This window comes from Mchenga conophoros, linkage group LG20 (genome assembly GCF_057382185.1).
Source record: "Mchenga conophoros isolate Kocher_MC1m ecotype Shallow Benthic linkage group LG20, M_conophoros_male_GT1.1, whole genome shotgun sequence".
Taxonomy (NCBI): Eukaryota; Metazoa; Chordata; class Actinopteri; order Cichliformes; family Cichlidae; genus Mchenga; species Mchenga conophoros.
The window spans coordinates 5,871,479-5,883,923 of record NC_140545.1 but is presented as its reverse complement, the minus strand read 5'-3'; the positions used below and the strand labels follow the sequence as shown (position 1 = coordinate 5,883,923).

At 40.0% G+C, this 12,445-nt stretch overlaps 1 protein-coding gene across 4 annotated transcripts in view; it reads left to right on the top strand.

Moving 5' to 3' along the window:
* The window catches only part of LOC146550200 (band 4.1-like protein 1), a 47,211-nt gene that overhangs the window by 705 nt on the left and 34,061 nt on the right, over positions 1–12,445 (top strand). The window lies entirely within an intron of this gene.

Below are 12,445 nucleotides of genomic sequence, written 5' to 3'. Positions count from 1 at the left end.
TGTTCAGACCTATTCTTGGAAATGCCGGTGTGTGTGTGTGTGTGTGTGTGTGAGAGAGAGAGAGGATTATTATTTCTCTGTCTATGGAGCTAACAGCTGATGCTCAAGATAATGAGCTAATTGAAGTGTATTGTCGCGGGTGTGGCAGAGGGGGCAGGCGTGGGCGCCGAGGCAAGGGAAAGGTCTCCTGAATATGTCAACTGCACTGTTTAAAAGTGGGCTATTTAATGAAAATGCTCGGAAAGTAGAAGGACGGCAGTTGTTACTTTTTTCGATTGAAACGGCACATTTATAACAATCAATAAAGAAAAAAGGTGCAAAGTGGCACTGATTCAAATTGCGTTTTCAGAAAAAGGCAACAGGTGTAGGGGTAATTGTCCATTTTTATGCCATTATTTTGAAAATTTGGGTTTTAAAATTTGCTCACTTTCGCAAGGTGAATCTGTAAACTGCACATCAGAGCTAAAGATTGATTAAAACAATGAGTTATTACATCACCCCTCCCCCTTCCCGTCTCCTTTTCATAGAGAACTTAATAGCTCAGCTGCTACAGTAAAAGTTTGCCAAGCAGAGGAACAACAAAGAGAATTCACCGAGGCAAACAGTAAAAAAGAAAGGAAAGCAAAATACACACAAAAACATAAAATAACCACAACGCAAGCTTTATTTTAACACTTCCAAAAAGTTATCATCATAAGTAATGCCTCCTTCTGTTCACCCACATACTCAAACAGACTGCCAGTCCTTGTGTCTCTGGCTTGTTTGCAGCCACACCGCAGGCTACAGTATCTCTGAGACTCAGAATTTCAGAAACTGAGAAGGCAGAGTGAAGAAGGGGGGGAAAATAGATCTAAAATCCATCCATCTGTCCATCACACCTCTGTCCCTTCATGCATCCTCCGATCTCATTTTCCTTTCACCTGATCCACTTTTGGTCTCCCTGGTGCATATAACAATCGTAACTATACGCAGTCATAGTGGTGCTCCTCGCGTCCCTCATTTAGAGCAATGCCTCTTTGTGTAGATGTATGTTTAGGTGAACACTTACAGGAAAAAAATATTGAATAACTGTTATATAGGTTTTTGTCATGGTGCTGCTAGAAGTTTGACTGCAAGCAGTACAGTAAGAGAATTACATGGTACATTTTCCACAGAGCAACTTCCTCTAATGTGTGACAGGTAGCAGATATTCAAGCGAACTCCTAAACTAAGAGTGTGAGACTTGCAAGGTTATATGCAAGTCTCACACTTTCTGGTTAATGTGCAGCTTCTGTGCAGTCTGTCACCAATCAATACACACACACACACACACACACACACACACACACACACACACACCCTTTTAGGTCATCATGTGATAGACTGACGGGAAACACCTTCGTATGTGTCTTTTTATGCACCTAAATTCAGCAAGAGTGCTTGTTTAGACTAGCACACATTGATGCAATTCTCCCTTGAGTCCTATTTTAAGTCATCCTATGATCGATTTGTAATAGCTCATTGAAGCATAGCCAGTGGTCTTTTCACAGCCAACGGGGAATTCTCCACAGGATAAACTCATATTGCTTCGAAGTAACAGGAGCTTTCAAAGACATATTATGGATAACAAGCAGCATGTAATAAGCTGTCACTGTATTATCATCACAAATGATGTGCGACAGTAGACAATGCCCGATCTAGGAAGACATCACATCATTTGTTTTTCTTTTGGAGATCCCTCCTTTAACAATTGGTTGCACAGTTTGACACAGGTACAAAAAAATCAATAATCATCATAATAATCTTAGAACCTGCATAAATGCATTTTCTGAGGTAAAGCATTGTAACTTCTAAAACCTAACAGACACTGTAAAGGTAATTCAGTTCAGTTCAATTTTATCTATATAGCACCAAGTCGCAACAAGTCACCCCAAAGTGATTTATATTGTAAGGTAAAGATCTACAATGAGCAAGCACCTGGTGACAGTGGGAAGGAAAAACTCCCTTTTAACAGGAAGAAACCTCTGGCAGAACCAGGCTTAGGGAGGGGCTATGACCTGCTAGGAGTGAGGGGAGGGAGACGAGACAAAAGAAACACTTGCAGAGAGCCAGAGTTTAGTAATAATGATTAAGTACAGAGTGGGGTATGAAGACAAAGAGAGTGAAAAGAGGTGAAGAAGAAATGCTCAGTGAAACATGTGATGTTCACAGCAACCTAGGCCTGTAGGGGGGTTTTAGGATCACCTGATCCAGCTCTAACCATACGCTTCATCAATAACAAAAGCTTCAAGTTTAATCTTAAAAGTAGAGTGGCTTGCTCGATTTTGCTTGGGCTGAAAAAGTGCTGTACAGCTTTATTATAATCATGAAAGTGAATTTTCAAACTACTCATAAAGACAGACATTTATTTTGAGGTATGATCAGATGAGAAGCTTGAAGACCTATGACATGTACTGAGAATACCATGTTGCCATTTACAGTGTATTGAAAGCCATAAAATAATCACTTTAACAGCCGCGTTGTATATCACATTTGATATGGTTAGATCAGATTTGTAAAGCAAAAATATTCTCTTCCCCAAGGGTGTAACGCGATTAAACACTAGTCTAACTTATTTCTGTGTCTTGTATGATCAAACACAAACATAATCCCTCCAAAGCGATACACTGCCATATATCTACATCTTGTTCGGCTGACCTCCTGTGTTCACGACAGGCATTTGAATGCAGACTACAAGCCTGACATCCAACTTGAAACTGTTGGTCATCCTCTTCCACCCACCACTTCAGCATGCCTACCTCTACTCGAGCTGTCACAATCTTGAGCTCAGTGCCATGTGATGGTTCACCTCTTCTTCCCTCTCACGCATTGTGTATGTGTCAACTAGCAAAATAATGCCTACAGGCTGTTCTCTCATTTTTTTGTCATTTTCTTTATCTTATTTTGATACGCTTGACAGACGATGTTAGGCTAGGGTTCCCATGGTAACTGAATTTTAAACAGGCACGCCTGATGCCTCAGTGTTAACTATCGTTAGTGGAGACACGCTCCTTTGTGGTCAATTAGGAAAAAAAAGATTGTGCTGTGTACAGCGTGCCTGTCATTTTCCTGTGACAGTGAAGAATGAAGCTGTGTCTTGTTTTTATCCGTTTAACCTTTTTAGTAAAGGTTGCTAAAATACATGTGAATACATGAAATGGGGAAAAGATTTAATTTGGGTGGTGAAGGGGCTACATGCGTATGGATTAAGTTGCACATAATTAAATAATTACTTTATTCAGAACTGTAGTTATCACGATGCCCACACTGCTTAATTATACGGAAGGTAAACATAATGAACATACTCACAGGAATACCTACAGCATATGAAGTCATGCACTCAGCAACCTGGGAAAACAATCAGCTTCTCTGCTGACCTATCCCTCTAGGAGCAACAGTCAGTATTTCTGGTGAAAGCAGTCAATATCTGGAATAGTGGATAATGGATACTGAGGCGCAGACTTCCAATTTTGTCAACCAGCCATTGTTTACTAAAAAAGGTATTTTAAAAAAATAATAATAGAAAGATGAAGATCCAGTTTGCATTTTGGCAATTAGACTTTAAGTATAAAACAAAAACCAAGTACGTTCCTGCAGATCTGCATACAACATATAGTCATGTGAAAATGAAAGTTTTCACAAGACTCCATTCAATTATGTGGAAAAACTAAGCACACCCCTACTGCTTTCATAGGAATTCAGAGGGTAAGTAGCACCCTGGCATGGCACTTTATAAAACTGATATATCAGCAAGTGTGAACATCTCTATAAAAACTGTTCTTTGGTCCTGACCTCTTGAGGTGGGCACTAACACAGTGCTGCAGTCTTCCCAGAAGCAGACATCCCAGCAAATTCGCTCCAGACAGTTAGATCATGCAGTTTTATAGGAACTGCATAAAACAGAAGAGCCGCAATTTAGGTTCTGCAGGCCTCTGTTAGCATGTTAACGTAAAAAAATTAATGACAGCACAAATAGAAAAAGAGAAAAAGACTAACAACTATGTCTTGCTTGGAAGATTTGCCAAGAGCCTCTTTTCTCTAAAAAAAACATGGAAGTTCTGCTTAGGTTTGTAAACTTGCATCTGGACAAACCACAAGATTTTGGAAGAATGTCCTTTGAACAGACGAGACCAAAGTAGAGATGTTTGGGCAGAACGCACAGGCGCCGTTTTTGGTGAAAACCAAACAAGGCGCCTGTGTATCAGCACAAACACCTCATACCAGCTGTCAAGCATGGTGTTAGAGGTTTGATGATTCGGACTTATTTTGCAGCCACATGAATTGGGCAACTTAAGTTGACCAAGAACAACTCTGTAGACCAAAATGTTCCAGAGCCAGAAGTGAGGCCATCTGTTCAACAGCTAAAGCTTGGCTTGTATCGCTTCACGGAGGAGGACAATGATCCAGTATTTAATGGTCCAGTCAAGGTCCAGGAGAGCTGTGCATAAACAAATGTCCACAAACCTCAATGAACTGAAGCAATGTTGTAAGGGAGAGGGGGACAAAATACTTCCAAAATGATGTGCGAGACTGATAAAGACAGGAAAATTATTGTTTGCGTATATTTTGGCGTCTGTTAAGTGCAGAGAAGATAGGAAAGCTAGGGAGAGATAACAAGGGGAGGTACACAGCAAATGGGATCAGGTCAGATTTGAACCCAGTTCTTTGTATTAGCCTTACAGCAGATGGGTCACCTGCTCAACCTAGTGAGCTAAACTGGCAGCCTCTCAAGTGACTACTTCAAGTTATTGCTGCCAAATGTGGTTCTAAAAGCTACTAAATCATGGGGTGTACTTAGTTTTTCATAGGACTGCATAGAGGGCTGTGAAAGCTTTATTTTCCACATAACTGTATATCTTCAGTGGAGGTGTGTTATCAGTTGAGAGATCCAGCATTTAGAGGGAGTAAATGATATGCTGCTAAAAACGAGCTATTTCATACTCTACACATTCTGTAGAAAGCTACATAAAAATGATACGTAGGGTCTGCAATCTTCCTTTCTCTGTCTTGTTGTGAATGTGAACCAGGGCAGCATGCTTGATTGTTTGGACAATTTGTATGAATCAATGGGATGTCAACATGCCTAACAGTAGGTGTCACCTACATAAGCATCTGTTCAGTCATGTTTTTTTTTCTCAAAATAATGTTTATCTAGTAGGTTAGCAGTAAGAATTTCTAGGTTAGCAAGAAATATTTTATTCCTGTTCTAGGAATTCAAACAGCGTTTGACCTTAAAACTATTCCCAAGTTATGTTAAGTACATTGACCTCCTTTACTGAGTATACATAAGAGTACATATTAGTGTTGAATGGTAGGCGGTGCCTGTTTTACTCATGTAAACTGATTAATCTCTAAGCTAGTCATCGCATAAATCAAATGATGCATTTTGACAGCTCATTTTGAGAGATTTCCCTGCTTGATTTGTTTTAATCAGCGAGGATTAACTTTACAGTGACCCGCCCCAAACCCCCTGCTCTAATAATTTTGCTACGCACATTCGCCACCTTCTTTGACTCCAAGTGATAATGAAGCACACACAGATGAGTTTCCAATCACACAGTCTGTCTTTTTGCATCAGCTCGAGAAAGTGGAACTCTGCACTGAAGCACAGCATCTGTGCTAAACCCTGTAATTCCCTTTGTTAACTCTTCCCAAAAGAGAGTGCTTATGCTATGTAGATGCAGGTAGCATCACTCCCTCTGGGCTTGCTTTCTCTTTGGGAGGATGAACTTGCTGCCTCATTGATTTGGATGTCGTATCATTTATCTCGGCTGTGGTGTGACATGATTTGCAGCAGACTTAACAGTCGTGCTACGCAATCTGCCTCCAAGACTGCTGAGTGCCAAAGGTTTGGAGAATGTGTGTATGTGGTTTCTCCTGAACAAGGACATCTTGCCACTCCCTCTTTCCCAACCCCCACTGTCCTATACCTGGTTTCCCAGAGCCAGCCTCTGCCCTTAAGGTTTGATGAACTGGCTGTGTATGCCATTAGAAGAGAGCCACTGATTATAAAGCCGAGATGTGGAGGGAGCAGCTTGAAAAAAAAAAAAAAAGGCGAAGCTCAGTGAGGAATGAACGGTGATTGGGTAATACAGTGGGTGGCTTCTCTGGATTCCTGTGTAGATACAGTACTTTAGTTTATGCTACTACAGTGCATATTTTTTACAAGTGAGTGTGTAGATGCACATTGTTAACATAAAAGGCAGTTATATTGTGGGTACACTGTTCATTATACACTACACGAGGAAGCATAGAGAGTTTTTTTTTTTTTTTTTAAAGCATGCAAAACGTATTTTATTTTATAAATGGTCTAGCAGCTGGAGGCATTTTCTACACGGTAAAAATTACCGAGCTTCTTGTGGCTAAGTAATGATTTCCAGATCTAAATATGTAAAAAGAAAAAAGAAAGATGTATGAACTCATGTTTCCTTACAGCCAGACCACTAACATGGACATCACCTAAATTAAATACGAAGTCCATAAACCCAACAGAGAAGTAACAGTGGGGTGTCACTTTTATTTTCCAAGAATCCTCACGCTATTAACTGCAGGTGTGTCACCATGGTGAATTACCGGTCCCTCTGCACGGGTGACATCTAATAATAAGCACCGAGTGGTTTGCTGTTGTTGTTTGGTTTTTTTTTTGGGGGGGGGAGGGGGGGGATTACCTCCAAAAAAGTGCCAGAAAACCATTAAGCTAGCAGCACAATCCAGTTTACTCCCTGAGGATTTCTTGCACACTTGAACAAAAATGTTTCTCCTAAAACACTGCACAAACAGACAGGTTGTATTTGTTTTAGCAAAATAATATTTCATCTCAACTCTAAATTGATGTATTACAGAATTAAAAAATGAGTTAATAACTCAAATCTAACAATCAGTGAATTCAATTAATTGAAGTGTTGCCCATCCCTGCCTTTCATTTATATAATTTCTATTAATCTTTCTAGTATCTATGCAAATGTTTTCATATGTATTCTAGAAGGACATCTTTAAATGCTTTTAAGTACCACCGATGAAATTCAAGGTCAGTTTCTGTGTAGGCTGCAGGCCACATGCTACAATGCTGGAGTTTTTTTTTTTTCTGTTTAGACAACCTTTTAAGCATCTGTGGTCAATTTTTTTTCATGCCGCTAAATCACTGGTCTGTATGGAAACACATTACATTTGCAAATAAGGCCGTCAGTGCAAAGAAGTAAAGTCTGAACCCCTCGGGGGATGTTGCAAGAAATGCTTGAGAGGATGGTGCATTTCTTCCAGAGACAGCGACACCGGATTTGATTAAATTGAACTGGGCGACTAGGCCTCTTTACTTATTCAAGTAGGCAGGTCTGAGCTACATATTTAAATGCTACCTTGGTCTAAAACTTGAAAAACAGAGCCGTTGGCGGCATTCAATCCGCTGTCACAGGCAAACCTTATGTTTTTGGAAGTATTTCTTATCACAGTCTATTGTTTTGGTTAAAACCACAAGCATGAATTTAAAAATGTGGTTTTTTTTAGTACAGGATTGTGAAACTTCCTTGAGCTTCTTTGTTGCAAAAGAAAAAAAAATCCCAAATCCCAAAACAAGTTTCTTGCAGAGCTTTGATATTGTAAGCAAAAGAAGTGCTGATGACACTGTTTGCTGCTTTTGTCACTGATTTGTTCACACACTAGACTTATTTTTTCCCCAGTATACTCTGGAGGAAGGCAAACACTTGACGCTGTTAGCACATGCACAATTTCCTGACAGCATACTGTGCTTGAGAAGTGAAAGGAATCCACAAGCTGTCATTCCTGTGCTTCCCCTGCTCTGCTGTGACATATTTTTGAGACGCTATATTTGACAAATTTCTTCTGCCCATCTGCAAGTGAAGGATGGGCCTGTGGGCAACTAATGCCTGCCTGAAGACATCAGTTTTGGGGCGCTTCTAAATTGACAAGCTTTTTGAAAAACTGGCATGAAGACAAATGAACTCAGTCAGGTTGCAGTAAATGGCGCGTTGTGGACATCATTTTGCCCTAGATGATCAGCCATCATGTGTTTTACTATCTGGCAATTTATCTGAGCTGCCCTGCTGCAGATGATGAGTGCTCGGACTGTCACGTTGTCTGCTTTTTGCTTCTTTTTGTTGGCGTGAAGTTAATACTCTGCAGTTTGAGACTTTTTTCAGCTGAGTGAGTTTGAAACGCTTGCAGTTGATCCAAGCATTCGCTAACACATTTGAGGTGCTCAGTAATGATTCCTGTGTGGACTGGAATGTAGCACAGAGGAAGTAGTCTCCAGAGATACAAAGACATGGTGAGTGAATTCTGTCTGTGTATGTGTACGTGGGACTGTGAAGATCGTGAGTTTGACTGTGTGAATTTTGCTTGTCTGTCTTGTGAAAGAAAAGAATTTCAATAACTGACTGATAAGCTAAATGCAGCTAATCTTATTGATACGTGCTGTGTTTTGGAACACATTTAAGCTGGCAGTGTTTCTTGTGCAGACAAAGCATATTTCATTTGAAGATAAGATCCTTTCTTTTTGGCAGTCAGCGCTACACTTAATCATAGATGTTAGATGTTTCTCATCTTTAATTTGTTAGCCAAAAAGAAAAAGTATTTCACAGACATGTCAAATGTGATTTTAAAAAAGAAACAACAAAAGAAGAAAAAAAAAACACAAAAAAAACCACAGAAATGCAGAAGCAAGAACAATTAAAGTCAACTGTCTTGGACCATATATAACATCTAATGCCGTAAGAGCTACCCTTGGAGGTATTACTGAAACTGAGTTATGGTTCCCAAATTATTTGAAATTTTACTTAGAGTTAACAGTTACGAGTCAGCCGGATAAAGATGTAGCTTCATCCTTATCAGAGGATAAGGATGAAGCTACATTCTGCAAATCAAATACATAAGGTCTATAAATCAGACTCACTTTGTATTGACAACAGTAAAATGCAAATAGTATGCAACTAAACTGAATCAAAACATCCCATAGCTAATGTTTTAAGGCAAATACCTAATAATATACTGTACCTTTATGAAGGTCAACAATTCTTACTGACATTATTCACCTTTAATGGTCATTAAAATAAATATTGTTACATATTTATGTTACCTGTTAAAGTTCATAACAGTACAATTAGAAAAAGGCTGGAAGATTTGCCAGGAAAAAGCTTCTTCCCTCTAAAAAGATCCTGGCAGCTAATCTTAGGTTTGCAAAGTTGCATCTGAAAAAACCACAAGACTTCTGGAACAATGCCATTTAGACAGAAGAGACCAAAATGTGCAGCTCTACGTTAGGAGAAACCCAAACATAGCGTATCAGTGCAAACACGTAATGATGAAACTGACAGCTAGACCGGCTGAAACCAGGTCATGCAACAGGGCAGTGATAACAAGCACAGCAGCAAATCTGCAACAGAGTGGCTCAAAAAGAAAAGAATCAAAGTGTTGCAATGACCCAGTCAAAGTCCAGACCTCAGCCTAACTGAAATGCTGTGATGGGACCTTAAGAGAGCTGTGCATAAACAAACCTCTGCAAACTTGCTGCTAAAGGGTTTTCTACTTGCTTTTGAAACTTGTCTTCGCCAGGCGACTAAAGACAGAAACATCAGAAGACTCATTTTAGACATTTTTAAGATTATTTTCTTTTTACACGACACTCTCAAGAGAAAGGGAATGAAAGGAAGTGTGAGATGGATTTGATGTGTTTATTATAGCAAAAACTCAAGTTACTACTAGCAGTGTAAAAAAAGTCATTATTAGTGACAAACCCATGGAGATCATTTTACCATTTTATACTTATGTTACCTGCAGAGCTGTGGAGCTGAAGGTAAAAGCACCTCATTCTTTTTAGTGTTTGGTTGACAGGTTTATTCTAACTTTCATCACTTTTATAATGATATACAATCCAGTTTACACTGCCTGCCTTGCAAATAGCAAACGTGGTCATGAAACAGAGAGTTTTTACAGAACTTTGACAGCAAAAACTTGAAGCAATCATGTTTTGTTTTTTTTATCAGTTGCTTAAATTGTGGAGGAATTTTGGCCCACAATGTTACTTCAGTTAACGGAAGTTCGCAGACATCCATTTATGCACAGCTCTCTTAAGGTCCACCACAGCATTTGATTTAGGCTGAGGTCTGAATTTTGATTGGTCCGTTGCAACACTTACATCCTTTGGCAGATTTGTAGTTGTGCTTGGTTTCATTGTACTGTTGCATCACCAAAGTTTAGCCAAACTTCAGGTGTCAGATTCATCTAGAATAGTATACAGAGGAATTAATAGTTCAACAGCAACATGCTCAGCAACATGCTCATGTTCTGTGGCTGCAACAACAACAAAGCCCACATCATGACCCTTCTATCAGCAGAGGTTTGGGATAAAACAATTGTGAGACCTTGCTTCACCTTATCATGTGACCTGTTGAGATCACCTGAAGCGAGATGTGAGTGGTGTTTGAGGTGCCTGGGGAGGCAAACTGGATTGTAGATGGCAGACAGATGGTATTGTAAGAAACCCCTTCTATTCAAAGATTGCTGCTCACAGTAGACATAGATGGCCTCTTTAACTCTTCTTTCAAACCATCTGTCTCCTCTGTCGATTTTTGGGCACAATTGAATGAGGCAAGGTCTCACAGTGCTTTTACCCGAAACCTCTGCTGATAATGATCCATGCTTTTTTTCACGCTTTGACTCATGTGATGCAGCACATAATCAATAGTGGGTCAACGACCCCCCTAAGGGACAGCTCCCACTTAGGTTTAAATACCTGGGACTCTCCACCATTTGGTTTTAGGACTAAAGAAGCTTCTCAGATGAGGGGTGAAACATCTTCAAGAAACTTGAAGATGTTCAGTCGCTTTCTTTCCAAGCTCCTTAGATTATGTCCAGACATTTCCACCACTTTCATTGTTCCAGATGTTCCAAACCTAAGCCATACTGCCATGTTCTTTTTAGAGCAGGGGTGGGCAATTCCCGGCCTCGAGGGCCGGTGTCCTGCAGGTTTTAGATCTCACCTTGGGTCAACACACCTGAATCACATGATTAGTTCGTTACCAGGCCTCTGGAGAACTGCAGGACATGTTGAGGAGCTAATTTAGTCATTTAAATCAGCTGTGTTGGTTCAAGGACACATCTAAAACCTGCAGGTCCTCGAGGCCTGGAGTTGCCCACCCCTGTTTTAGAGAGAAGAGGTTTTTATCCTGGTAACCATTCCAAACAACACATACTTGTGTTTTTGTACACCGTATTGATCATGTGACTTCATGGTGATGGTGTAGGATCAAGCAAATAAGGCCCCACCCACACAGGCCTAGTGTGGGTGGGGCTTCTGTGGTGCATGACCATCTGACAGCATGTGGATCATGACTAGTATTACAAAGGTGCAACATACTTTACGGCAACATTTCTCTATTTCTGTCTTAAATACCACAAATTATAAATAATAAAAGGTATTTCTGTAAAGACACAAGTTATGTAAATGCAACTATTTTTGGAGGCCCTCAGTCCTGAACAATGTTTTCTGAGCTTCTGAGCTTCACCTGCGACATACTGTCATAGTTCACAAAGACGTTCCCTGATGCTCGCTGTTTGAAGTTCAAGGACCAAAGAGCCCCAGATGATTTTGCAGAGAAAGACCTTTAAAAGGAGTCTGTGTGAAGATGCTGACTGTCATTGGATTTTTGTGTGTAAGAAACAGCAACGGCTCACACCTCACACACATCTCAGCCTCCATCATCTCACTCACACAGATGATTAGGTGTGCGGAGACCAGAACTGATGTGGACTTGCAGTGATTGAATCATAAAGTGACCCAAATGAAAAAATTGATTGGCCTCACAATCATGATGTGTGTGAAATGAGCGGCCTAAAGTCTCTGACACTGATCTATTAGGATTCCTCTCAAGCTCGCTTGTGATTCACAGACACATTGTTCTGACAGCTGCCTCATGGGGATGACATTCACACTGAGTGCGTGTATTACAGTGGGCAGATCTGATTGGCTCACGTGAGTGGATGTACAAGTTGGATTACATTAGAAATAGATGTGAGAGTAAAACAATGGACTTGGGGATTTGAATCATCTTCAGTTTGTTTCTGAGTACAAAACAGCAATTGAATCTTTTTTTAAAGAAGATTGTATTTCTAATACGAAATGTCTAAGAAGCTCATCAAATAACCCTGAAGCCTCCTATTTGATTTGGAGGTGTTTGTTACATGTCATCCACCTTTCTGTCCCATATTTCCTGCCTGCACTGTCTGAACAGAATTTTTTGTTTTGTTATTTATCTGCCCGCTATGTGTATTTATGTCTGACTCTGACGTCAAGGCTTTGCATTAATATAAGTTTTACAAGGCAAATTCCACAAATATTGTAGAAAATACGTAAATCTGAACAATGATGTTGTTACCCATTAGCTATATTAAAGTTGTGTTGTGTTAACCTTGC